The sequence below is a fragment of the Notamacropus eugenii genome, chromosome 1 (assembly GCF_028372415.1).
Source record: "Notamacropus eugenii isolate mMacEug1 chromosome 1, mMacEug1.pri_v2, whole genome shotgun sequence".
Lineage (NCBI taxonomy): Eukaryota > Metazoa > Chordata > Mammalia > Diprotodontia > Macropodidae > Notamacropus > Notamacropus eugenii.
Window position 1 is genome coordinate 643152408 of NC_092872.1, and position 26457 is coordinate 643178864.

The 26457-nt window shown below is 37.7% G+C and overlaps 1 long non-coding RNA gene across 1 annotated transcript in view; it reads left to right on the top strand.

Moving 5' to 3' along the window:
* The window catches only part of LOC140520963 (uncharacterized), a 74411-nt gene extending 48353 nt beyond the window's left edge, over positions 1 to 26058 (top strand). The window contains exons 2-6 of the long non-coding RNA XR_011972732.1: positions 11252 to 11454; positions 13771 to 13843; positions 14427 to 14612; positions 19997 to 20342; positions 24119 to 26058. This is a non-coding gene — a long non-coding RNA (uncharacterized lncRNA). The remainder of the gene's footprint in view (positions 1 to 11251; positions 11455 to 13770; positions 13844 to 14426; positions 14613 to 19996; positions 20343 to 24118) is intronic.
* Positions 26059 to 26457: the final 399 nt, after the last annotated feature.

Consider the following 26457-nt stretch of genomic DNA (forward strand, 5'->3'; position numbering starts at 1 on the left):
ATCACTTCCATAACTTCCAAATTTTCTCCCCTTCCCTCCCCAAGACAACATGTAATCTTATATGGGCTCTACACATCCATTCTTATTAAACACATTTTCACATTAGTCATGTTGCATAAAAGAATTAAAAACAAATGGGGGAAACCATGAAAAAAACAAAAGAGAAAACCATCTGCTTCATTCTGCATTCTGACTCTATAGTCCTTTCTCTAGATGTGGAAGGCATTTTACATCGAGTCCTTTGGAAATGTTTTAAGTCCTTGCAAAAGTTTTAATAGTTTCGATAGCTTAAAACTGCACTAAGACTTTTGGGACACTATATATAAACTTTGTAAACACATGTTGATAGCCCTTATAATATCACAGTCTCACAGTTCATCAACCTCAAGTCTAGTGATCTCACTCTTATCACTCCATTTTACCGCCATCATCGTGACCACACACAACCCTATCACCTAGAATTTCACTTTCTTCTGAGGTACTGAACTCTTAAGTTCATTCTCTAACTACTAATCCCCTAACCTCCCTCTCCCATTCCCTTTCTCTTTTCCTTTCCCTCTCCATCTCTCTCTCCCTCCCTTCCTTCCTTCCCCCCTTTTTGTGATATCTGATCTCCCAATTCTCCCAGTCCTTTTTCTCCTCTGAGTTTCCACTGGCCTCCCATTGAGCCTGAATCTCATGATCAGTCAAACCAACAATTGCTCAAGTGAGATTTTCCCCTTACAGACATGCAAGTCACCATCACTCAATGAAAGCCACAGCTGTTCTGGAACAGAAAATGACCTGGGCAGTTGCTATGGTAGCAAAGAAATGTCAGCAGTACAAGCTAGCAAGAAAAGCTACACCCACCTCAGAAGGGCAAACAGCAAAGGCTGCCCTGTCTGTGGGTGTTTGATAAATGAAAAATCCTGATGGAGTCCTCCATTAGTTTGAATTTTACCTTAGGCAGCAGGATGGAACTACGGTCACTACGAATCTGACTAGAGTTGGTCAGAGTGTTTAAGGGTATGGCCAAAGCTGTGTTGTGGTATCTGAAGAGGTAGTAAGAAGGAGTTACGAAAATCTGAGTTCAAATACTGTCTCAGACACTTAATAGCTGGGTAGTGTTCTTGCTAATTTCTCCATCTCCAGCCTGTCACTCTCCCCCCTCTCCCCATCCATTTGGTGTTAAGTTCTGTTGATTCTCCTTTTACAACATCTTTGATACACACCTGCTTCTCTTGTCTAACATTATCACCCACCTTGATACAGGCCCTCAATACCTGAACTAGAGCCTTTTTGGTTGGTCTCTCTGCCTTAATTCTCTAGCCCCTGTGGTCTATCTTCCACTCAGCTATCAAACTGAGTGTCTTAAAATAAAACTCTGAGTCACAACTCCTTTACAACCCAATACACTCCAATGGCTTCCTCTTACCTGCAGGATCAAATATAAAATACTGTTTGTCTTTTAAAGCCTTTTATAATCCTAGACTAGGGTAGTCAGTTGGTACATTGGATAGACTGGCAGGCCTGAAGTCAGGAAGACTCATCTTCCTGAGTTCAAATCTGGCCTCAGACACTTAGTAGCTGTGTGACCCTGGGCAAGTCACTTAACACTGTTCACTTTCCTCATCTGTAAAATGAGCTGGAGAAGGAAATGGCAAACCACTCCAATACCCAAGAAAACCCCAAATGAGGGTCAGGAAGGGTCAGATACAACTGAACAACAATAAAACCTAGCCTCCTCGTACCTTTCCATTCTTCATATATTATCCACATTTGCCAAAACTGCACAACTGCAGGATTCCCAGTTCCTGAGTCATGTTGAACACCTTACCCCATCTGTGGTTTGGCTCACGAAATCTCTTATACCTGACATGCCTCTCTCCATCTTTGCCTGTTGCAATCTTACTTGTTCTTTAAGATGTCACTCAGATACTACATCTTCAACAAAGCCTTTCCTATAACAGTATTGCCCTTCTATCATTTCTCATAGCTCTTTGCTTTCCTTACATCTGAAAAACATAGTTTCCATTATAATCATTTTAAAAGCATGTAAGCAGTGTGCTATTTAATGTAACTAACCTGGAAAAGAGGTTAGCTGTGGTCATTTGCACTGGAGAGGGCCCTCTATCCCACTCTCCCACTCACACAGGGAAGCTACCTGAAGTCACCTGATTTGAACAGGGGAGGCTCAGTCTTTTCCCGGGGTAAGTGAGGAGACTAGCCTCCGAGCCTTGTGACTGTTCTGGAACATTCAGCTGCTAGGGGAGAATGAGAAAAGGACTACATGAAGTAAGAAACCATTTTGCACATAGGAGACTGCGTTTGCAGGCAGCCGTTGTCTTGGTGACCTGAGGACACTGCCCCTGTTTTGTTGTTTGTTCTCTGCTGTTGTGAGGCTCCCCTGGGAAGGCAGCCAGGGGAGTAAGGCGATTTGTTTTGCTTTGTTTTTGGGGAGTGTGTGTGTGTGTGTGTGTGTGTGTGTGTGTGTGTGTGTGTGTGTGTGTCCCTTGGCCACTCCCTGCATTATGACCATGCTGCTATGCCGCACCAGAATTGAGTCATAGTCACATGACAGGAGCAAATCTGGGATGAGTCTGTCATTCGTATTTAGCAGGTAGGCAGCACATCTGATTAACTGCTCTGGGATACCTCTCCCTTCCTGAGGGGCATACCTGATCTTATCAGGTCTCAAACCTGACATTTGTAAATGAGTCTTACTTATTTATCTATTTCCTTCAGTTCCCTAGTAAAATGTTTTTCATAGGGTAAGCATGGATAAGGTTTTTTGGTGTATTTTCTTTTCCTCAGTCAAGGTTTCTAGTGCTCAGGGAGCGATCTGAGAAAGGGAATTAACGTAGGAGAGAACTGATTCCTTGTTCTAGGAAGGTTGAAAGGATGCCTTTTCTCACAAGTATTGGAAAAAATCATTATCTGCATTAGAAATTACAACTTCTGTGACCCGGCAAGCCTGACCCACCTACCTGCTCTCTGTGGTCATTCACAGATGACTCCTTAGGAAGAAGCCACGAGAGGCTGGAGAATGTGGCATCTAGGCTAGAGGCCAATCCATCATCTGGGACTGAGCCAATATTTTTTCCCATATGGTATCAAAAGAGTGGCCTCGGCACCATGCTCTGCCCAAAGAATGGAAGTTATGGGAAGAGAAAATTTCTGTATTGGAGGTTAAAGCCCTAATTAACTGAGACTTATAGGAAACTCAAGTTAACCTATTCCTTTTGAAAGAGAAACTTCAGATTCCCAAAGAAACAGTTAAAGACTTTAGCTTCTCATAACAACTGAATTGAAAGTGTTTAAATTACTCCAAGACATTTAGTGGCATGCCTCCAAATGGCTAGTATTGGCATCACTTTGTTTTGTGGGACGCCCATAACTTTAATTACAAGGCAACTGTTCTCCATTGAAGCACATGGCTACTATTATGCAATCAGAAGATAACTGCTTATTTCTGTTGTCTAAACCACAACCTTATAATGGGATACTAAAATTGTAAATAAGGTAGTAATTAATCTTTAAAATGTTTGTTGTTTTAAAATACTAAGTCATCTCTGGAATCTTGTAGCTGAACTAATCTCCCCGGTGTATGAGAGGCAATGTGAGTAATGGATAGATAGCCACTCAGAGCCAGGAAGATCTGGGTCCCAACCCTACTTCTTTGTGACTGTAAGCCATTACCTCATTTAACCTCTCAGTGCTAGGTAATTCTGTAAGTCAGTAAGTCTCAGAGAAGGTGTTTGCCTACATTGGCAGAGGTAGTTTCCTCACAAGGAGTTCTGTATGCCATTGAAATCTCAGATGCAGTCTCTGTCCATGCATACTCATATAGCTAACTTGAGGTTTTAGAAGAAGAGGAGAATGAAGTAAAGACAATCCAGAAAGAACATTTTGGCCCCAGAATCTTAGTTCATCGTCTTTTTTCACCAGAGAAACAGAAAGAACCAGCAACAGGAAGTGCCGAGGATGAGCGTCTGCTGTTACTGTTCAGTCATGTCCAATTCTTCATGATCCTATAGACCATAGCACACCAATATTGTCCACAGGGTTTTCTTAGCAAAGACACCAGAGTGGATTGCCCTTTCCTTCTTCAGGGGATTAAAGCAAACAGAGATTAAATGACTTGTCCAGTCATACAGCTAGTGAGTGTCTGATGCTGGATTTGAACTCAGGTCTTCCTGACTCCAGGCCCAGCACTCCATCCGCTGAGCAACCTAGTTGTCTCCGGTCTGTTATCTAAGGAACACCTAATAGCTGCCAGTTGAATTAAATTCGAATAGAGAGATAGTCCTGTGGCAATATCACTTATGGTGGGGGGTAGGGAGGGTGAGGAGAGGCTAAATCCTGATTGGTTGAGACACCCCTGAACCTAAGATGCCTGCATCAGTAGAGACATTCAGATTCAGAGAAACTTCTGGGAGAAGAATAGAGAGGGTTTGAGAGAGATGTGAAAGTGGAGGTGAACTTTTGAATGGGGGACCAGAGACCTTCTTGGAGTGATGATGTGAAGACGTTGACCTCAGCCTAGTTCTTGACTTCGAGTGCCTGCAACCTGGAGTCAACTGAGAGCTGACTTCTCTGGTGATTTGGCTCTGTCCTTTTTCTGGCTGCTACTATCTCATTCTGAAATCAAAGAGTATATTTACTTAGATATATTCTATTGTCTACCCTAATCGTATAACCTCACTCATTTCTGTTTACTGCTTACTTTGATAATGAGTTTTGTTAGATTAACAGATTAGTTTTCCGTAGGCCACTGTTTGGTGTTATTCTCTCCTTTCAAGCCACCAGGGAAAGTGCCTCTTTTATTTTGGATCCCTAAAAGAAAGCATCTTAAGCCTAGACCATAGATGTTTAACGTGTAGGAGTAGATAGCTATAATTCTAGCTCAATAACATCAGAGATAAAAGGGAGGAGAGACTGCCCAGCAACTGTAATCCAGGATCCTACTGGCCTCTCCCTCTTTGAGGCTGCTGGCAGTGTAGGCTTGATTCTCCTCCTCCTACTCTCCACAAAGAAGGGAAATCCCAGGGTCCCCTCGAGACAGGGTGGGCCAGATCCCAGGTCAGATTTCAATTCAGGCCATTTTCAGGCTGGCTCATACTTATCACGGACAACACTTATACTACATAGGGATTGGGAGTCTCCCTACATGAAATTAATTAAATTGGAAAAGGTCTTTGGGCAGCAATTACCTTCTCCCTGACCCTGTCTCAGGGAATTCTTTGCCTTGGGGAAGCTGTAAATTTAATCCAAATTTGCAGACAATGTAACATGAAGAAAAACCTTGAAAAATGTAGTCAAAATTATCTATCTGTGTTAAGCCATACTGTCATAGGCTTAGAGATAGAAGGGATCTTAGAGGCCTTACAATTTGAACCCCTTGTTTTATAGGTGAAGAAACTGAGATGCAGAAATTTTACTTGATCAAGGTCACAGAGGTAGTAATTCACAGGGCCAGGATTTGAACCCAGGTCCTTGGACACCAATTTCAGCCTTTCCCCTGCTCCCCATTCTTTCATTCTGCCTCTCAGTCAGATCATCAGTAGGCATTTTTTAAGCCCTTGTTATGTGTCAGGCCCTGTGTTACGTGCTTAAGGTACAAAATAGTCCCTTTTCTCAAGGAGCTTAAATTCCGGGAGGATACAAAAGAACAAATGTTGGTGTATGGAGAATGGGAAGTAGGGGAAGGCAGGAACAGCTGAGAAGTGATTTACCCAAAGTTGTACAAGTAGTGACAGAAGCAGATTTGAAACCAGGTCCTCTGCCTCCAAATTCCATGTTCTTTCCCCTATACCACACTGCCTCTGTGGCACAGTGCAAAGAGACCCATCTCTTCCCCCAAGTAATTTTCTAAGCTACAACTACAACCAATCCCATCAACTACAATGATCTCTCTGTTCATCTGAAGGCAATGGTTTAATGGAAAGACCAAAGGGTTTTGTTTCAGAGGATCTTGGGTTTTTTCCCTAGATTTGCTCTTTATTACTTGTAAAATGAGGCCATTTAATATCTCTGGGTTTCCATCTCCTCATCTGTTGAGGAGATCACAATTTAATGGGAGAGACAAGGTACAAGCTATCAGCAAGATAAACTGGAAATAATTGACAGAAGGGAAGCACAAATACTAAGGAGGATCAGTAAAAGTGTCTTGTAGAGGCTGGGATTTTAGCTGGCACTAGAAGTTAGAAGGTGGAGCAGAGGAGGGAGAGGATTCCAGAACATCAGAGAAAATGTGCAAAGTTGCAATGTCTTTTCTGAGGAACGCAAAGGAGGCAAGTGTCTCCCAATTACAGAGTAAAAGTGGATGAACAAGGTATAAGACTGAAAAGGTAGGAGGGGACCAGGTTATAAAAGGCTTTAAATGACAGATGATCTTATGTTTGATCTTGGAGGGGATAAGGAGACACTGGAATTTGTTGAATAGGGAGAAACATGGTCAAACATGTACTTTAAAGATTAATTTGACAGCTGAATGGAGGATGGTATGGAGCAGGAAAAGATTTAAGACGGACTGATCATCAGGCTATTGCAATAGTCCAGGCAGGAGAAATGAGGGCTTGTACCTGGGGTGGCACAGTGTCAGAAGAGAGAGATGGAATATTCAAGAGATGTTATGAAGGTGAAATCAATAGGCCTTAGATATAAATTAGATATAAATTGGATAAGAGGTGAGAGAGAATGCGGAGTTGAGGATGACACCTAGGTTGCCAATCGGTCAATAAATATTAAGTGCTAACTATGTTTCAAATACTGTGTTAAGCACTGGGCCTACAGAGAAAAGCAATAGACAGTCCCTGATCTTAAGGAACTCACAGTATAACAGGGATGATGACATGTAAGCAACTACGTACAAACAAGCTGTATATAAGATTTGGAAATAATCAACAGAGTCACTTAACCTCTGTTGCCTTAATCCACTGGAGAAGGAAATGGCAAACTACTCCAATATCTTTGCCAAGAAAATCCCATGCACAGTATGGTCCTTGGGGTCATGAACAGTCAACATGACTGAATGACAAAAACAACAATAACCGAGGGAATGCATCAGAATTAAGAGGACTTGGCGTGAGCGTGGGTGATTGCAAAGGTAGAGTTGCCATTAACAGCAATGGGAAAATGGAAGGAGCAAAGAAGACATAGAGGGATTGGTCAGACAGGTAGCAGATGAACCAGGACAGAGGAGTGTTATGAAGATGACAATGTCAAAAAGAGGCTGATTAACAATGCCAAAAGCAGGTCAAGAAAGGTAAGGATTAAGAAAAAACCATTAGATTTGGTTATTATGAGATTATTAACTTTGGAGAAGAAGTTTTGATTTAATGATGAGATTAGAAACTCAGTTGTAGAAGTGGAGAAATCTAATGTAGACAGCCTTCTCAAGGAGGTTAGCCACAAAAGAGAAAGAGATATGGTATAGCTGGCAGAGATAGATGGATCAAGTGGGGGCTTTTTGAGGATGGGGCAAGACATGGGCATATTTACGGGCAAGAGGGAAACAGTGAGTAGACAGGGAGAGATTGAAGATCAGTGAAATAGTGGGTATGGTAGAGGAAGAGTCATGTGCTGAATGGAATGGGATCACTTGTACAGGTAAAGAAAGGGGTTTGGAAGAAGGGCCACCTCTTTGTGTGAGACTGGGCAATGAGGACATCATGGAAGAAGGCATCTGAGTGATATGAAGTAGGAGGAGGAGGGGAAGGAAGGATGGAGCCTTTGGTGAATGGCTTCAGTTTTTTTCAGTGAAATATGAGGCAAGATTCCCAGCTGAAAGGGTGGGAGGAAGAGAAACCATTGGGGGTTTCAAGAGGAATGAGAAGGTTTGGAGAAGGCACTGTGGTGCGTGGGATAGTGAATCAATTAGGGAAGAATGAAGGGATTGCTCTGCCGCAGTGGGAGCCCAGTTGAGATTATGTAATATAAATTTGCAGTGGACCCCTTCAGCATGGTGCCATCATTTTCTCCAGCTTTCTCCAGCTGTGCATGAGTGGGAGCAAAGGCAGTAGATGGTGGGGGTAATCCAAAACTGAGGATTGCCAGCTTCAGTAACAGAATTAGAGGGCAAGGGACTTGAGATGACAGTGTGGAATGGAACTGTTTCACCATGGGGCCAAGATGGGGAAGGCAAGACACTGTAATTGGAACAGGGGTCATGCCTAGAAAAGAACCAGAAAAAAAAAAACAGAAAAAAAAGAACTAGAAAAGTTCAGGGATTAGTTGTCTCCATGAGGGCAAAGAACAGGATTTGAGGCTATAAGTCAGAGGGAAAGGTGAAAAAACAAGTTGTCATCAGAGTTTACAGACACGAAGTATCATATTTATGGATGATGGCAAGATAAAGAGTGTGACCATCTCTGTGTGTAGGTGAGTCAGAGTGGAAGAATAAGTCATGTGATCTGAGTAAAGTGAGGAACTGGGAGGTTCAGAAGTTTGAAAGATTATCAATATGTTGAAGTTCCCTAGTATGAGGACAGGAGTTGAGGAGAGAGATTGCAGGCCAGGTACTGAAATCATTGGGAATAGAAAGGGAGAATTCTGGAGGTAGGTAAACAATAGCTTGCAGAATTTTGATTGGATGATAGGTATGGATTGGGTGAACATCAAAGGAGAGGGTTTTGACTGATGAGTATGGGGAGAAACTTGAAGTATCAATGGGGAGCAAGGAGTATTGCAACTGCCTCACCTCTTTCTCTAGCTTGGGTGGTAGTTAGGGGAATGAAGGAAAGTGTAACCAGTGCTAGAAAGGGTGGCTAGGGGGTACTGTGTCATCAGGGAGTTTATTATTCATTGAAGACTGAGTTCAGATAGGTGTCTACATTCCTAGGGGATCTAGCCTGGGGTAGAGTCCTCTTTGGGCTTTAGGCTACTAGTTCAGGGGCCCAATAAGGAAAACTGATGGAATGGTATTTCCTTCCTCTCCCCAGAAGGCAAGAAGAGGCCAAATGAAGAGAATGGAGTTTCTTTTCTTAGCAAGAAGATAAGAAACAGGCTCTCAGTGGTTTTCTTCTTTTACCTTGAAGGTAGAAAGAGGCTGGGCAACAGGATCTCATGAGCTACCAGCAGGAAGAGGACAGTCTCCTGAGGAAGAGGCAGAGACTTTTGAAGAAGGATGTACCATTAATTAGAGTGCCATGGTCTCCCCCTCTTTATTTCTCTCATTTTGGTTTCTCTCCCACCAAAGAGACTTTGGTGATGAGTAGAATGCTGGATGATATTGGGTGATAGATAAAGACTGAACAAACCTCAAAGAATAGGTTATTGGATAGTGTTGGTAGAGGGAGAGACTGGAAGTATCCGTGGGGAGTAAGAAGTATTTCACAACTCTTCCACCACTTCCTTTAGCTTGGATAGTTCCTGAAGTTTGGATCTGAGCCCTGCCTGGCCCAGCCTAGTTCCAGCCCAGAAGATATGAGTGACCTCTTGCCTCTCCCACTCCCAAACCCTGTCTCATGTCTTCAACCTGCCTTCCACAGTGTCCTTGGCATCAGCTCCACACTGGACCACATCAGGGTTTCTTTTTCCTAAAGCATTCTGTATTGAGTCTTTTTGAAACTAAAGTTTGTGGTAAAGGAAAGTTTGTGTTTGCCTGGCCAATAGTGTTGGCACTTCTGCCTTGCCAGGACCTGGTCCATTCTTATAACCCTAGGCTCTGGATCTGTCAGAAGGTCCTGACAGAGACATCTATTTCCTCACAGGCCTGTCCACCCCACTCAGGGTAACAGGAAGCTTTTCCAGGATAAAGCATAACTTTATAGGGCTAGACAGTATCACTGACATGAGGACAATCTAGGCCAGACAACTGGAAGATGCTTCTGTCTACTGTTCTTGTTCTCTTTCTGTTTTAAATATAAAACAAAATATTAGGGACCATTTTAGAAAAGTCTATGAACACTAAATGGATGCATTGTCTTTATTCAAGTGCAAGCATGCTCACTAGGTGAGCCAGTGCCTTATCAGTCTATCTACAAGTCTCATTGTTGCTCTGGTCAGAGACTGGGGGCTCAACCTTGACCTAAGCTTCTGTCTTCTACCCAGGGATAGGGCAACATCTCCAGCCACTCTAAGCCCTTTCTTCTCCTCCCTTCTTTTTCTACTCTTCCCCTTCCTTTTTCACTTTCTTTTTCTTCACCCCACAGATAAAAATGCAGAAAGAAAAAAAAAAAAGGAAGAATCAGTTAAGGAACAGGAAGACTTGCCTTGCCACTTGAAGATTCAGTGGATATTAGATAATACAAATCTATAGTGGAGACAGGCAGCATAGTTGTGTGACTTCTACCAATACTTCTTAAAAGCAGAAAAATACCATGTTCAAGAGAAGAGAAGGTAGATGGTAATAGTTATCCAGGGTTGAGGTTTAACAGGGCATGAGTGGTGAAAGGACAAAGGGCATTGTATTGCTCTAGGATATGGAAAGAGTACCAGGCCTGAAGTCAAGAAGACTCATCTTCCTGAGTTCAAATCTGGCCTCAGACACTTACTAGTTATGTGACCTTGGGCAAGTCACTTAACCCTGTTGGCCTCATTTTCCTCATCTGTAAAATAATCTGGAGAAGGAAATGGCAAACTCCTCTTGTTTCTCTGCCAAGAAAACCAAAACATGGAATCATGAAAAGGTGGACATGACTGAAATGACTGAATAACACAAGGATTTCAGGGCAGTTCGTACTAGAGACCTGAAAACTTTCAGTGCTTCTAGAATAGTCTGAACCAGCGTAAAGTTTGATTGCTTCCTCCCACCATACCTGAACTTTTCAAGTTCCTGAACAGGGTTGGGTCTGAGCAACAGTAAATGCTACTGGATTGGGCCACTGTCAGCTAGCTCTGCTAGTTCAGAGTCACAGAACAGTAGGCTCCCTTTTGATATGATACACCAGTCTGCTCCTGGAGTCTGAGTTTTCTTCTAGACTGGCTCCTCTATACGTATACCTCCTAGCTCCTGAGACCATTGGGAGGGGCTACTGCAGGCCCCCTCCTCAGTCTATGCTGTATCTGTGACCCAGACCTGGGTAGGGGACTACAAAGTTGCCAGTTCACATTTGTGCCTCTTGTGATACCCTCTAAGGGTCTGGGGCTGCCCCATATGGGTCTGGGAACCTTTCTTGACCACAGTCTTTCTCTGGGTGCTGATGGGCTCTGAATGTAGGATGTTCCATGCCAGGTCCTGTCCCCAGTATCTGAAGACCTTACCATCTGTCTCCCTATATTAATTGGGGCTGGAAAAATGACTTACTGTGTCTTGTTTTTCTCCATCAAGGTTTGGACTGGTGCGTTTTCTAGATCTGTTTGGAGGAATTTGTTGGGGAGTTCTTCACGGTACTGTTTCCTGCAACTCCATTATCTTGGTTCTCTGACATGATAAGACAATGGGACAAGAGATTCAAGAGTAGAGGACAGTATATGTGACTGATGTTGGTAAAAATCTTGTCAGTTGCCCGGAATCCCTTTATGTCTGAACAGGTCAGCAAAATCTTTTCTAATTGTAGTTATTGTTCCATCATATCCTATTCTTCACGACCCCATGGAGCATAACGTTTCAGGCCCTTCTATCCTCCACTGTCTCCTGAAGTCTGTCCAAGCTCATGGTCATTGCTTCCATGACATCATCTATTCATCTCATTCTCTGCCATCCCCTTTTCTTGTTGCCCTCAATCTTTCCCAACATCAGGGTCTTTTCCAATGAGTACTGTCTTCTCATTGTGACCAATGTATTTAAGCTTTAGCTTTGCTAACCTTTCAGTAAATAGTCTGAGTTAATATCTTTAAGTTCTGACTGATTTGCTCTCTTTGCTGTCCAAGGGACTCTTGGAAGTCTTCTGTAGCACCATAATTCAAAAGCATCATTTCTGTGGTGATCAGGTTTCCTTTTAGTCCAACTGCTACAATCATACATTGCTACCAAAAAAAAAAAACCATATCACACACTATAGTGGTGTGTTGCAGCCAACTTATACCAGCTTACAAAAGTTAATTATTCAGTTTTCCTCAGGCATCATCAAATGCTACAAATCATGATTTATTCTTTTGATGATTGTCTAGATTTAAAATGATGGAACAAATCTTAATATTGTAGATTCAACTTAAAAGTATGATGCCTACATTACCCCGCCTTCCCACACCAGTTGTTAAACATTTCCCAGCACTTCCCTACTTCTAAGTTACAAATGAAGGGATGGCATGGGGAGTGCAGATAGAACTGGACTTCAGTCTGCAAGATTTGAGTTCAGATCTTGCCTCTGATGCTTGCCAGCTGTGTGACCATGCACAAATCATCTCATTTCTATGAACCTCAGGCAACTCTCTGAGACTACCAATTAGAGATGGGTTTTGAGCAACATGCGTGGATGAAGTTCCCGCAGTGATAAAAATCGCTGACCCTTGATGAGATCCTAAGTTATAAATGTAGAGAGTACTGGAGTACTTGGGTTAGTGTCAAAGACCTGAAAGACAAGCAATCATTGTAAACCTTCACAGATCAATTCAGGAGAATATTCAGCCAAGCCAGATCTTTGCCATACATCAGTCTCAAGATGGGTCCTGCTGACTGAATACAAAGTCTAAATCGGGCAGATGTATCCTACTTTGGTTATTCCTTACCATAAAGTATTTCCCTATGGAGCTATTTGTTTGTTAAAGGGATTATTAAAGATAAGCACTTGGGGGAATCTGATCCACTGGCAATGAATGAATCACAAGTTTTTTGTCCAGAAACAAATGTGAAAATCAACAATGGCTCCTGTTCCAATTTAAAACACTTTCCCACAAGGAAATGGATCAATTATTTCCCTTAAACTAACCTTAGAGTTCCTTCAACAGATAATTAAATTAGATTAATTACAGCAAACTCAGCCACCACCAATCACACTTTTGTGATGTGAAACATTTGCCCAGCAGCTAAAGATGTGTTTTGTTATTTTAATTTCTTCTAAGAAGTGACTAATGGTTTCCTTTGCTGATAGCTGGAACTTCTTAAATCACAGCTCTAATGTTTTGCTATAGCTCAATTTGATCTAAGGTGTAATGGAAGATATTGGCTTTGTGAATCAGAGGATCTCGGTTCAAGACCCAGCCCTTCTACTTATTACCTGTGTGATCTAAAGTGACCTATTTAACATTTCTGAGTCTGTTTCTTCTAGGAATACTTAGCTCCCTTCAAGACTCATCTCAGTTGCTACCTCCTGCATGAGTCTTCCTCATCCCCTCTATGCCCACCAATTGCTTAGGGCCCTCCCCATCCTCAGAATTACTTTGTGTATGTTATATATGTGAGAGGCATCTTGGGTAGTGGCCAGAAAGCGGTCCAGTCCTGCCTCTGACTCATAAGTTGGACTGGTCATTTAAGCTCACTGATGTCCAGACAGCTCTCTAAAAACAGTAAGCTGCAGTGCCCTGCATTGGTATGAATGAAACCACAGAACCAAGCCATAAACTCCCTGAGAGTAGGAACTATTTTATTTTTGTCTTTGTTGCTAGAACATAGTAGGGATAGTAATGAGGACTGGACCTGTGAGTTCATGGACATAGTGACCTCCTACATGAGGCAATTTCCTCTACCAATGCAAGTTGGCACCTTTTCTGCAAATTATGGTCTTAGAGACTCTAGTCTTGGAGCACTGAAAGGTTAAGGACTTCCCCAGGATCATGGAGTTAACTGCTTCACTAGATACTTACTTAACTAATTGAATGAATCTGTGAAGTGAGGGGGTTGGAGTAGATAATCTTTAAAGTTCTAATTGATGATCTTAGTTAAAAATAATTTTTTTTTTTTTTTTACAGGCAATGAGAATCTGAAAGGAACAGTAGCTTCTAAAGCCCTGGGATATCCAGACTCTTAGGAAACTAGTAGAATGTAAGCTCTTTGAAAGCAGGCAGAGACTAGTTTTCGTTTTGCCTTTGAAAACCTAGTGCCTTCGGTATATTAGGCACTTATTAAATACTTGTTAAGTTAAATTAAGTTCTATTGAAACTTAAATTCATATTAAGAGCAACTCAGGGGATTTTAGTTGTGTAGTCAAAAGTCAATGTTTTATAAATTATAAAAGTTCACTCTGAGGCTATGTCTATAAAACACTGAATAAAAGATTTGATGATTAACTTCATATAATCATCAAAAACTAAAGGTGGATGTCTTCATAAAATAAATAAGCCAGAAAATTACCAGAATTCCTTTTCATTTGTACCTTTATTGAAACCACATTTAAGATATAGTTTATCATATAGAAAAAATTCCAGGTATAATTGCAACCATATAACTCTACTTTTAACCATCTGGATCAGTTTTTAGCTCCTTTTTTTTGTTTTATTTGTTTATTTCTTCCAATGTCTAAACTCATAAGACCAAAAAGGGAATTGTGCCAATTTTCCATAAAGTTTGGGGTCTTAAGCTGGATTTCTTTCCCAGGTAAGTCAATATCTGTTTTCTTTGTCTTCAGAATATGATGAGGAGACTAAGGTCAGGTGGAAAAAGTGACACTACAGTCAGAGGCATCAGAGGAGCAGCTACCAAAAACCATTATTACCAATAAGGGTATTCCTGCCAATGCTTCACCCACACCATCATCCCTTGTTCCTGCGAACGCTCCTCCAGTATTCAAGACACTTGAACCAGCCAAAATAGGGTATGTGTGTATGTGTATACGAGAGAGAGAGACACACAGAAAATTATTTGTATATTTAGGGTTCTACACCCTTATCAGAGAAATCTGATAACAAAATTTTTTTCTTTACGGCTTTCCTTCTTATCCCTAGGTGCACTAATTTTCTTTGTGCAGAAGCTTTTCATTTTCATATAATCAAGTTATCTTTTTATCTTTTACAATTGCTTCTATCCCTTTTTCAGTTAAAAATGTATCTCCTACCTGGAGTTGTGAGAGGTATATGATTTGCTTTTCTTCTAATATGATCTTTAATATTAGTCACATATCCATTTAGAATGTGTTATGGAATATGGTGTATAAGGTATAAGCCTAAACCTAATTTCTACCATGTTGCTTTCCAGTTTTTATCAAATAGAGAATTCCTTCTTAAGCAATTTATGTTTTCTTATTTATCAAACACTGGATTATTGATCTCCATTGTTTCTGATTCTATCTTGTTTAGGTTGTTCCATTAACCTACCAATTTTTTAACAAATGCCAGATTGCTCTGATGACTTCTGCTTTATAATATACTGTGAGATCTAGTAGTAGTACTCTCCCTTTATCCCCACCTTTTTAATTTCTCTTAATATCCTTTTTTCCAAATGAATTTTGTTCTTATTTTATCAAGTCCAATAAAGTGTCCATCCCATTGATAATTTTTTTCTTTAAAGTAAACTATTGATTCGTTTTTTAGTTTTTAACATTTATTCTCATAAGCTTTTTAAGTTTTAAATTTTCTCCCTCCTTCCTCCTTTCTCACTCCTTCCTCATGTATAGGCTTTACATATACGTTCATACTGAACACATTTCCATATTAGTCATGTTGTAATCAAGAATTAGGACCAATCCCATTTATAATTTAATTGCTATATTTTGAAAAATATACATTAACTTTGGTTGTATTGTCATTTTTATTATATTGATGTGACCTAGATATAAACACCAAATATCCTTCTATTTAAGTTTTTATTGGTTTCTTTAAGGAGAACTTTGTAATAGAATCTATATGTCTTTTACATGCTTTCATAGATTGATCCCCAGATACTTTATCTACATAGCTATTTGGAATGTGATTTCCCTTTCCATTACTGTCTCTTAGATTTTCTTATTATGTAGAAATGCTGGTGATTTTTGAGGATTTATTTTTGTAGATTTCAACTTTGTCGAAGCTATTGTCTCAATTAGTATCTTTGCTGATTCGCTAGTCTTTTCAAAGTAAGCCATTATATCATCAGCATATAGGAATGATTTTATCTCTTCTTTACGTATCTTTATGCCTTTAATTTTCTCTCTTTTCTTAATGTTATTGCTAGCATTTCTAGCACTATAACTATAATAGTAGAGGAAGTGGGCACCCTTTACTCCTATATTTTTTTTGAAAGATCCTAATGTATCTTCTTCATATATGATGTTTCCTTTTGGTTTTAGATACTTTTAATTATATTTGTAAAGGGTTCCTCTATCCCCATCCTTTGTAGTGCTTTTTACCACAAATGAGTATTACATCTTGTCAAAGGTTTTTGTCCCCCATATCTCTTGAGATAATCATGTGGTCTGAATGTTTTTATTTTTAATATGATTAATTATGTTGATTATTTTCCTGATGTTGAACCATGCTTGCATCCCTGGTATAAATCCCCCTTGGTCATAATCAATGATTTCTTGAATGAATTGTTGTAGTCTAATAGGATTTTATTTTAAAATTTTGAATCAATATTCACTAATGACATTAATCTATATTATAGTTTGCCTTCTGTGCTTTAGCCTTCCTTGATTTAGGAATCAAGACTATATTTGTCCCATAAAAGGAATCTGGTAGAATACTTTCTCAATTTTTGATAGTAATTTGTATCATATTGGTATTTATTTTTCAATAAAATTCTAAGAATCCATTGAGACCTAGGCTGTTGCTTTTTTTTTCCTCTTTGGTAGTTCCTTTACATTTAGTTCTATTACTTTTCTGAGGTTGAATTAATGAAAAATTTCTATTTTTCTTGTTAGTTTGGGTATTTTATGTTTTTGAAGGTAATCCTCTATTTCTTTTGTGTTGATTACTGTATATAATAGGTTCTGTTTATTTTCTTATTTCCTCTGGTTTTCTTGTGATTTCACCTTGTTGATGAGCTGTTTATTAACTTGATTTTCTGCCCTATTTTTTTAATCAGATTGTCTAAAAGCTTATCAGTTTTGTTAGTCTTCTTAAAAAACTAGCTGTTAGTTTTATTTGTCCCTCATGTCATCTTGATGGTTTCCATTTTATCTATTTCTCCTCTAATTTTTGATATCTCCTCTTTTATGCTTATTTTAGGTTTGCTCATTTGTTCATTTTTAATTTTTTTACTTTTTAATTTTTAAATGCAACTTTGAAATTTTTATTAATCATTTTTTCTTATTTTGCTAATGTATGTCTATAGAGATATGAATTTTCCCCTGAAGATTGCTTTTAGCTGTATCTCAGAAATTTTGGTATCTTGTTTCATTATTATCATTTTCTTTTATATAATTATTGTTTTATGATTTATTCTATTTGATTTATTCTAATTTATTTATTCTATATCAATCATTGTTTAGGATTTTATTGTTAAATATATATATGTATTTTGCTTGTGGTCCCTAATTTGATTGCTATTTTTATTATGTTATTATCTATAAAGGATACATTTACTATTTCTTCTTTTCTATATTTTGTTTGCATTATCTCTGATCAATTTTTTAAAGTTGCATATGGTGCTAAGAAATACATACATTATTTAGCAGCATCATTTAGCCGATGCCAGAAATCTTTTAGCTCTTGTTTTTCTAGCAATTTCTTCTGTTTTATAGCTTCTCTTTTATTTACATTTCTATTGGATGTATACAAAACTGAGAGAGAAGCATCAAGATCTTGTACTGCTACTGCTTTATTGTCTATATCTCCTTGTAGTTCAGTTAATTTTCCCTTATGAAATTATTGTCTCTGATTCCTTTTTAGCATGATGTCATTTCCTTTTTTATTCCCTTTTAACATTTACTTTCATTTTATCTGAAAACATGATTGTGACTTCTGATTTGGGGAATTTACCTGATACATAACATTATTTTTTCAATCCCCTCATTTTTATTCTGCCTTTGTTTTTTAAATGCATTTTTAAATGTATTAAATGAGGTATTTCTCTTTACTCTCTCCATTCCCTACCATTTTTCCTAGTTCTGAAGTTTTACTTATTAGTTCCTTTTTCTTTCTTGATTTTATCAATTTATTTGATTCTTCCCCACTTTTTTCACTTAGTTAAAATTCCCTTTACCCTCTCATACTTTCAGCTTGTTTCACTCAATTTTTAAATTTTCATTTTCTGCACCTTTTTCTAAAAGGTATTTTAATTCCCTCATTCACTTTATTTTTTATTTTCTTTCCCTGTCTATTCTAGACTTTTATTCTTTGATTCATGATTCATTAATTTATTCTTTTGATTCATGGTATATTCACTAAATATACTTATTTTGTCCTAGAATTAAAGTTTCTAAGGAAGTTATTTTGAGTTACTTCTTCTAACCAGTTTCTCTGCTGTAATTCTGTAGACCTTTTCCCTTCCTTCCCCTCTTTTTCCTTTTGTGTCTCACTCCTAGAAATACCAATTCTTTCAGGTGATAATATGCTGCCTGAGGTAGGAATTTTTCTGTGTCTCTGATTTTGCATTTGATTGTTGACCTTTGTCCTTCCCTTGGTCATTTTTTCCCTATTTGCCTTGAAATCTCTTCCCTGGGTCCACACCTTACTTTTTGGTTGTCAATTGTCCCCAGGATCTTTGACTCCCACTTTTTGGTTGTCAGGTACCCCCAGGATCTTTGATTTTTCCTCCTGAGGCAAGGTAAGTGATCTCTCTCACTGTCAAATCTCTGCAGATAATACCCATTATAAGGTCCCCATCTCCCTGTATAGAATATCTCTTCTCTACTAGATGAATATTCTTAAATGGTACCTTCACTTACCACTGAAACAGTTTCCCTTTTTCTTTCTGTCTTTTTAATCCCTCATTTTGTCTCCTCATTCCTTTTCCATAGGTTCTCCACTTCCTAAGAGCACACAAGAGTTAATTTTCCCTTTATTATTAGCCTTTGACTTGATTAGAGTATATCACATATTCCTCTCCATCTTCTTACTTTTTTCCCTTTTTTATACACACTCTCATTCTTCAAATTAGTTCTACAAAAACATTGATTCACTTGTAGGATGTATTGTGAGGTTTAGTCTATGATACTTTAAGCTTGTTTTTCCACCATCACTTCTATTTAACTTTTTTTTTTCATTTTTGCCTCCTCATACATATTTAGAAAGAAATGTTCTCTCTGTTGTTATATCGTGATGGTGGTGGAGGAGATGGAGATCCTTGGTTGCTGTATTTCTTTATCTTTCTTGCATTTCTGTTTTCTGGAGTATTTGAAAAACAGATAACTATATCAGGTCTGATTTTCCTTCTAGGAATGTTTAAAACACCTCTCTTGTTGAACGTTGACATTAGTGATTGCAGGCTAGATCATTCTGGGCTGCATCTTGAGCTCCATTGCTCTTCTGAACATATTATACCATTTCCTCTTGATGTTTCTGATGGGTGCAGAGCAATTTTGTGTTATTTGAATTATCTTTCCTTTATATTTGAAAGTCTTTTTCCAGAATTTGTTAATTTTCAATGGAATTAAAAAATTGAATCATTATGTGTTTTGGAGTTTGCAGCCTCAGATATTTTTTTGGTAATGACTTATGGATGCTTTCAATTGGTACTTGGTTTTCTGTGTTCAGACATTCTGGGTAGGTTTTTTTAAATATTATTTCTTACATGATAGGGTTCAAGTTTTTTTACTTTTCATGTTCTTCTGGTAGATCAATAATCTTTAAGTTGTCTCTATCTTTTCTTCAAAATCAATGTCTTAATTATATGGAGAACCTACTTTATTTTAATATTATTGCATCTGGTTTCTCTTCTTTCAGATTGTCCTTCTGTATATTTGCATTCTCAGTTATACTCTTTTGTTTCCTTGGTAAGATGTGCCACAATGGAGTCAAATTTTTATATTCTTCCAATTATTTCTGCCATGCTGCCCATAAATTCTGCTTTCAAAAATTTGTTTATCTCTTTTAATCCTTTCTGGAACATTTTATATGGTTCCATTCTCTCCTGAGAATCCACAGGGACCTCTGCCTCATCAAGTGTTGATTCATTTTCCTTTGTCTTGCAGTGTTTACACATGGGTACCACTTTTACCTAATCTGGAGAATATTTCCTTGGTTATTAATATCTTTCCTGTTGGTTTACCTGCTTATGATCAGAGTCTTTATTTCTTATTTTTCTCTATTGCTAATTTTCTGACTCCCTCTCCTTTGACAGTTTCCTTGGGGGTTCAATCTCAAAGCCATCTCAGTTTCCTCCCATGCTGGACAATTAACAGTTCACCAGCCTTAGTCTTGGCCACAAGAGAGTTCTGGAAGGACAGAACTGGCCAACTGGATACTGGGCTCTTTCCCTCAGGCTTATTCAGTCATCCTGATGCACTGATGAATATCTGGTCACTGGCCCCTGATGGCTTAGGAGGAGAAAGTGAGGTTGGTGACCTTGCACAGCCCTCCCTCACTCAGAACAAAGTCAAGTACAAGTCATACCATCATTTCTCTGATGTCATGGTCTTCTTCGAAAATGAAGGATGAACACAGTGGAGTACTACATAACCATAAAGGTATGTCTTGTCCCAGTTTTCTCTGTTTTCCATGGTCCACTTTTGTCATAGACTAAGCAAACTTCTGCCATCATTGGGTTTCCTTCAGTGATGGCAGTGATGGCAAATAGGGTTGAGTTCTGTTGTAAGTCTGTAAATTGATTTATGCAGCCCTGCAGCTACTCTCATGATGACGGGCAGAGTGCTGAGTGAGGCTATTAGAGTTTGGGATTATTGTGTTATAGTTCATCAGCTTTTTACTTTACTTGAGTTCTTGGAACTGGAGACTGCTGAAATTGTTTTATCTATTGTGCATACTTCCTATTTTGGAGAAGTTTGAGAGGTTGTGGGGATAGGAAAATATTTCTAGTTCTTCATCTTTTTGTTTGCATGAGATTTTGAGATTTTGACCTGACTCAATCATACTCATTTTAAACTATATTATTCTTCTTTAGAAAGAGAGGGCAGAAGGAAAAGAAAGGAAAACATGCAAGAGAATAGCAAGAAGGGAAATACAGAATTGTATTGTACAGAAATTGTACTATATTATACATTTGTACTGAAATGTACAGAAATACAGAATCATAGCTATGAAAGTGAATGGGATGAACTCACCCATAAAAAGAAACAGGAAAACAGAATGAACTAGAAAGTAGTTCATTCACAAACAGAAAGATTCATACAAATTCAAAGGAGAGGATGGAGAGAAAGTCATTATGCTTAAAGTGAACTTTCAAAAAGCAGAAGTGGCAATCATAAGCTCAGACAAGGTGACAGAAAAAAATAAACAGGAAAACTATATTATACTTTAAAAAGTAATATACAATGAGATAACATAAATGCTTACCATACTTGCACAAAATGGCATAACATCAAAGTACTTTAAGGAAAAATTACTTGAATACCATGGTGAAATTTATAGTAAAATTATAATAGTTGGGAATCTTCATATACCTCTCCCAGACCAATGCAAATATAACAAAAAGATAAAAAGAAAGAAGTTGGACCTGAGTAGAATTTTAGAAAAGTTAGATTTTATGCATATATTTGGAAATTACTGAATATAAATAAAAAAGAATGTAAATTTCTCAGTTATACATTGCACAGCTTGCAAAAACTGATGTCATGACAGGGCATAAAATTCTCAAACAGATTCAGAAAAGCAGAAATATTAAGCATATCTCTTACTGGACACAAAATGATAATCAAGTTGTTTCAGTCATGACCCACTCTTTGTGGGTTTTGGGGTTTTCTTGGCAAAAATACTGCAGTGGTTTGCCATTTCCTTCTCCAGATCATTTTACAGATGAGAAAACTGAGGCAAACAAGGTTAAGTGACTTGGCCAGGGTCACACAGCTAATAAGTGTCTGATGCCAGATTTGAACTCAGAAAGATCAATCTTACTGACTTTGGTTATTTATATTTAAGTTGGGACTAACTAATTTAATTCTAATGCATGTGTGAGTAAAACACCAGATCTTAGTAAAAGATAATTTTATTAAAGAAAACGATGATAATGGAACATACCATAACTTTTGGAATGTAGCCAAAGTAGTTATTAGGAGGAAATTTCTCTAAATACTTCCATCAAGAAAAGGGAAAAAAAGATAGACCACTGAATTAGACATATAAAATTTAAGAACCTAGAAAAACAATAAGTTAAAAGCACCCTAAGCATCAAAATAGAAATTCTGAAAATCAAGAAAGAGGGTAACAAAACTGAAACCCAAAACAATTATAATGAAGGTCTGGCACATGCAGACATGAGGTCAGTTTTCTCAGATGGCATCTTTCCATGTGAAGGATGCTGGGGAGCTTGTTTCAAAGAGATGCATGTTTATGTGGAAGTGCCTTGGATAGACTCTGACATATGCATGAACATTCGGTAACTGTTTCCAGTCAGTTACCCAAGTGTTGAATAGGAAACTCTTTACCAGGGTTCAGAGACATTCAGAACAGCCTTCTATCCACCTTCTCTTTACTTCATGTACTTCTTGAGTTCAGTGACTCATTCACTCAAGGTATCTGAAGCAAATGGGGGAATGGCATTAAGACCTTCTTTCCCACTGAGAACCTACGGCCCCTAACAGGTCTCAGTCCTTGGCTTTTTTGTTTGATCTTTTTCCATTCTAGGCAAAGGGAAAGGACCATTTTGCCCTAGTAAGTTTGAAAGGTTGTAATATGGTGTTTCAGAGTCTGGGTTCTAGCCCAAGTATTGTAGAGTCAGCCCAGCACTGATGTCTCAAGGAGTAATTTTGAGAGCAACCTTTTGAACTTATTTCAGTGAAAGCTGAAATGAGCACTCATATTACAGCAATGCCCCCTCTGGACATGAACTTATTAGGACCATTGCATGTGGGAATTGAGCCAAGTTTTGAATGTATTACCCCAGAAGCCAAGATAGTATAGTATGCTCTAGAGATACTAGGGAAATGTTTATACATTTATTCTTGCTATATCTTTGAAGTAAAAAGCCTTTTGTAATAAACAGTCAATGTTAAGTGGTTAAACAGAAATGTAGTGCTCATTGCTGGTCCCCTAACAATGAGGAAAACAGCTGGTAGGGGTTTAAATTAATAGCAGTGGAGAAGAGATACCCCACTCCAACCTCTAAATGTATCCAAGAACACTGAGAAGGGACTGGTGCGGCTCTGGGAAACTTGAAGACAAAAGCATATATGTTACACGTTGATTTGATAAATGGAACTAAGAACTATTTTTTTTAAAAATCTAATAAGATGGATACCCCATTAGCTGGGTCTGAATTTTTAAAAGAGAGAGGAAAACCAAATTTCCAGTATCAAATATTTTAAAAGACAACAAATCAACAAAAGAAATTATTAGAAACACATTTGTCTAATTACATGCCAACACAACTGGTCACCTAAAGTAAACAGATGAATATTGACAAAAATACAAAATAATCCAATTAATGGAACCAGAGGTGGAAAATTTAAATACTCCAAACACATAAGAAGAAATTGAATAAGCCATAAATGAACTGCCAAAGAAAAATCTTCAGGACCAGGTGTATTTACAAATTAATTCTATTTAAAGAACAATTTGTTTCAATATTATATAAATGGCTTTCTAAAATTGTATAGAAGTGATCCTGCCAAGTGCTTTCTATGATACAAAAATTGTCATGAAACCTAAACCAGTAAGAAACAAAGCAGAGGAAGAAAACTATAAACCAACATCTATAATGATTATCAACACAATATTGAATAAAATATTAGCAAAGAGACTATAACAATATATTTAAAAAGATTTCTCATTCTGACCATGTTGGACTTATTAATGCAAGGTAGATTCAATATAATGGAAAGTATAAACATAACAAATCATGTTAATAACATAAACTTTCAAATTCACATAGTTTCATCAGTACATGCCAAAAAACTTTTCACAAAATACAACACCCATTTCTTTTAAAAACACCAAAAGTCATAGGAGTAAAGAGCCCTTTCTTTAGTATAGAAAATAGCATCTATTTAAAATTGAGATCCAGTATTGTATTGTAATGAAAAGTGCTATAAACCTCTCCAATAACATGGTAAAGAAATATTCATTATCACTGCTATAAACTGAGCAACCATCAACAAACACAAATATTTCAATACACAAAGAAATATACACTTCAAAGGAAACTAATTTTCTGTTATGCACTTTTTCCTCTAAACACACATTTTGAAGGGGACCAGTGACATCACAGGGTGATGTCTTGGCTCACTAGAGAAATGTATTAAAGTGAGACAGAGTTGCACAAAGTCATCAACCTCACTCTCTCTTCCAGAGTTATTGAAGTCCAAATGGCAAGACAAAAGTCAGGATGATGGGAGATGACCTGGGATGCAGTGGATGACCTTGACATCTTTGATGTCTGAACAAGCTCTAAGGCAAGCACTTCATAGCCCCTGTTTCAGCCACCTTCATGGCCATTGGAACAAATTGTTCTCATCCACCCATTCTATCAGCAGAAGTCTTCACATGCTTACAGTATTCGGCCCCCTAACTCACTGATAGATTTGACATCTGTCTCTTACCCTAAACCTGGTTTAGACTTAGCCTGTCAAGACAATTATGCAGGGTATGGCCACTGGGCAAGCTACAGTTTCTTGGAGCCACATATGAGAATTGGGTGAAGGTAGACACCAAAGATGGATGAGCAGCCCTGAAAAGGGCTTGGTAAGTCCTTATGTCAGAGATGTGCTAGTCCACCCTGAATACCACATATACCCCAATATATGCAGTACAGCAAAACAAATGAACATATTGATTATGTCTGAAAATGCTGGTCTCACTCTACATCTCTAGCCCATTTATCTTTCATTCAAGATGTGGGATATGTTTCATCTCCAGTCTTTTTAAGGCACTGTTTGTTGTTCGCTGCTTTTGTTCAGAGTTTTGAGTCCTTTCAAAGATGACTTTTCTTCATACTGCTGGTGGAATCGTGTGAATTTTGCTCTTGTTTCTACCTGTTTCACTCTGCACCAATTCATATAGTTCTTGCCATGTTTATCTGAATCTTTCATATTCACCATTTCTTATGTCCCAATAATATCTAATACATTTGTATACTACAATTGGTTCACACTTTCTTATTTAATGGGCATTTATTTTATTTATAGTGCTTTACTACTATAAAGTGTTCACAAGGTTGTTTCTCTCTTCTCCCCCTCCTCCATTTTTGAATATTTTGAATATTTTAGGGATATATCTAGATCAAAACATATGTAGGTTAATGACTTCTGGAGTATGTTTCCAAATTATTTTTCCAGAATTGTTGAATCAATTCATGTCTCCACTAACTGCATCAGCGTGCCTATTTTCCTAAAACCTCTCCAGCAGCTGCTATTTTTGCCATTCTGATGGCAGAATATTCTATTCTCTATTCTATTATTTCTGGAACCTCAGAGTTGTTTTAGTATACATTTATCTAATTAGTAGTGTTTAAGAGCATTTAAAAATATGCTTATTAGTTAATAGTTATCATTTTTCCACTTGAAAAATACTTGTTCATTTCCTTTGACCACTTAACTATTGGGGAATGTCTTGAGCTATATATTTGTATAAATTTAAGTATCCTCATATTACATCTTTATCAGAACTTTGCCCTGAAGATTTTCCCCAGTTGTTTCACTCCTAACTCTAACTGCATTTATATTGCTTGTGCAAAGGCTTTTTTTGGTGATCCAAATTGTTTATCTTTTATGATCATTTATATAAATAAAAACTCTCCCCCTATACATAATTGTTAAAGATCTTGACTTACCTTCTTTAGTTTCTTTATAATGTAGTCTTTTATACTTATATTATGTATATATTTGCAGTTTCTTGTAATATATGACACAAGGTTTTTATTTAAAACTAATTTATGCTAAACTGCTTTTCTGTTTTCCCAGCACTTTTTGTCAAATAGGTAATCTTTACCCCAGGGGTTGATATCCTTGGGTTTATCAAACACCATGTCACTATATTCTATCATTTCTGTATTTTGTTTGCTTAATCTGTAAAATAGTTCTATATCTACTTTATAGTATGATTTGAGGTCTGTTAATGTTAAATTCTCTTTATTTTGTTGTACATATACAGTCTATATCAAAGTGCTTGCCATCCTGGGGAATAAGAAGGGAAGGAGAAAAAAGCTTGAAACTCAAAATCTTATAACAGTGAATGTTGAAAACTATCTTTATATGTATTTGGAAAAAATAAAATACTACTAAGTAGAAAAAAATTCTCTTCATTCTTACCATTTTTTTCAATATTTCCCTAGATGTTCTTGACATTTTGTTTCTCAAGATGAATTTTATTTTATCTTCTTCTATAAAGCAGCCTTTTAGCAGTTGTTTTGTATGACAAAAAAATCTCTAAGTTAATTTAGATAGCATTTCATTTTAATTATGTTGGTATAATTCAAACATGAAAAATTAGTATTTCTCTAATTATTTAAATCTTTATTTCTTTAAAAAGAATTTAGTAGTTGCATTAATGTATATTCTGATATTAGTTGGACCCCAGAGAGTTTATGTATTCTCTAGTTGTTTTGAACGGATTTCCTTTTTCTATTTTCTCTGCTTGGTTTGTTAGTAATATGTAGAAATGTGCTCAATTTTGTATATTTATTTTATATCC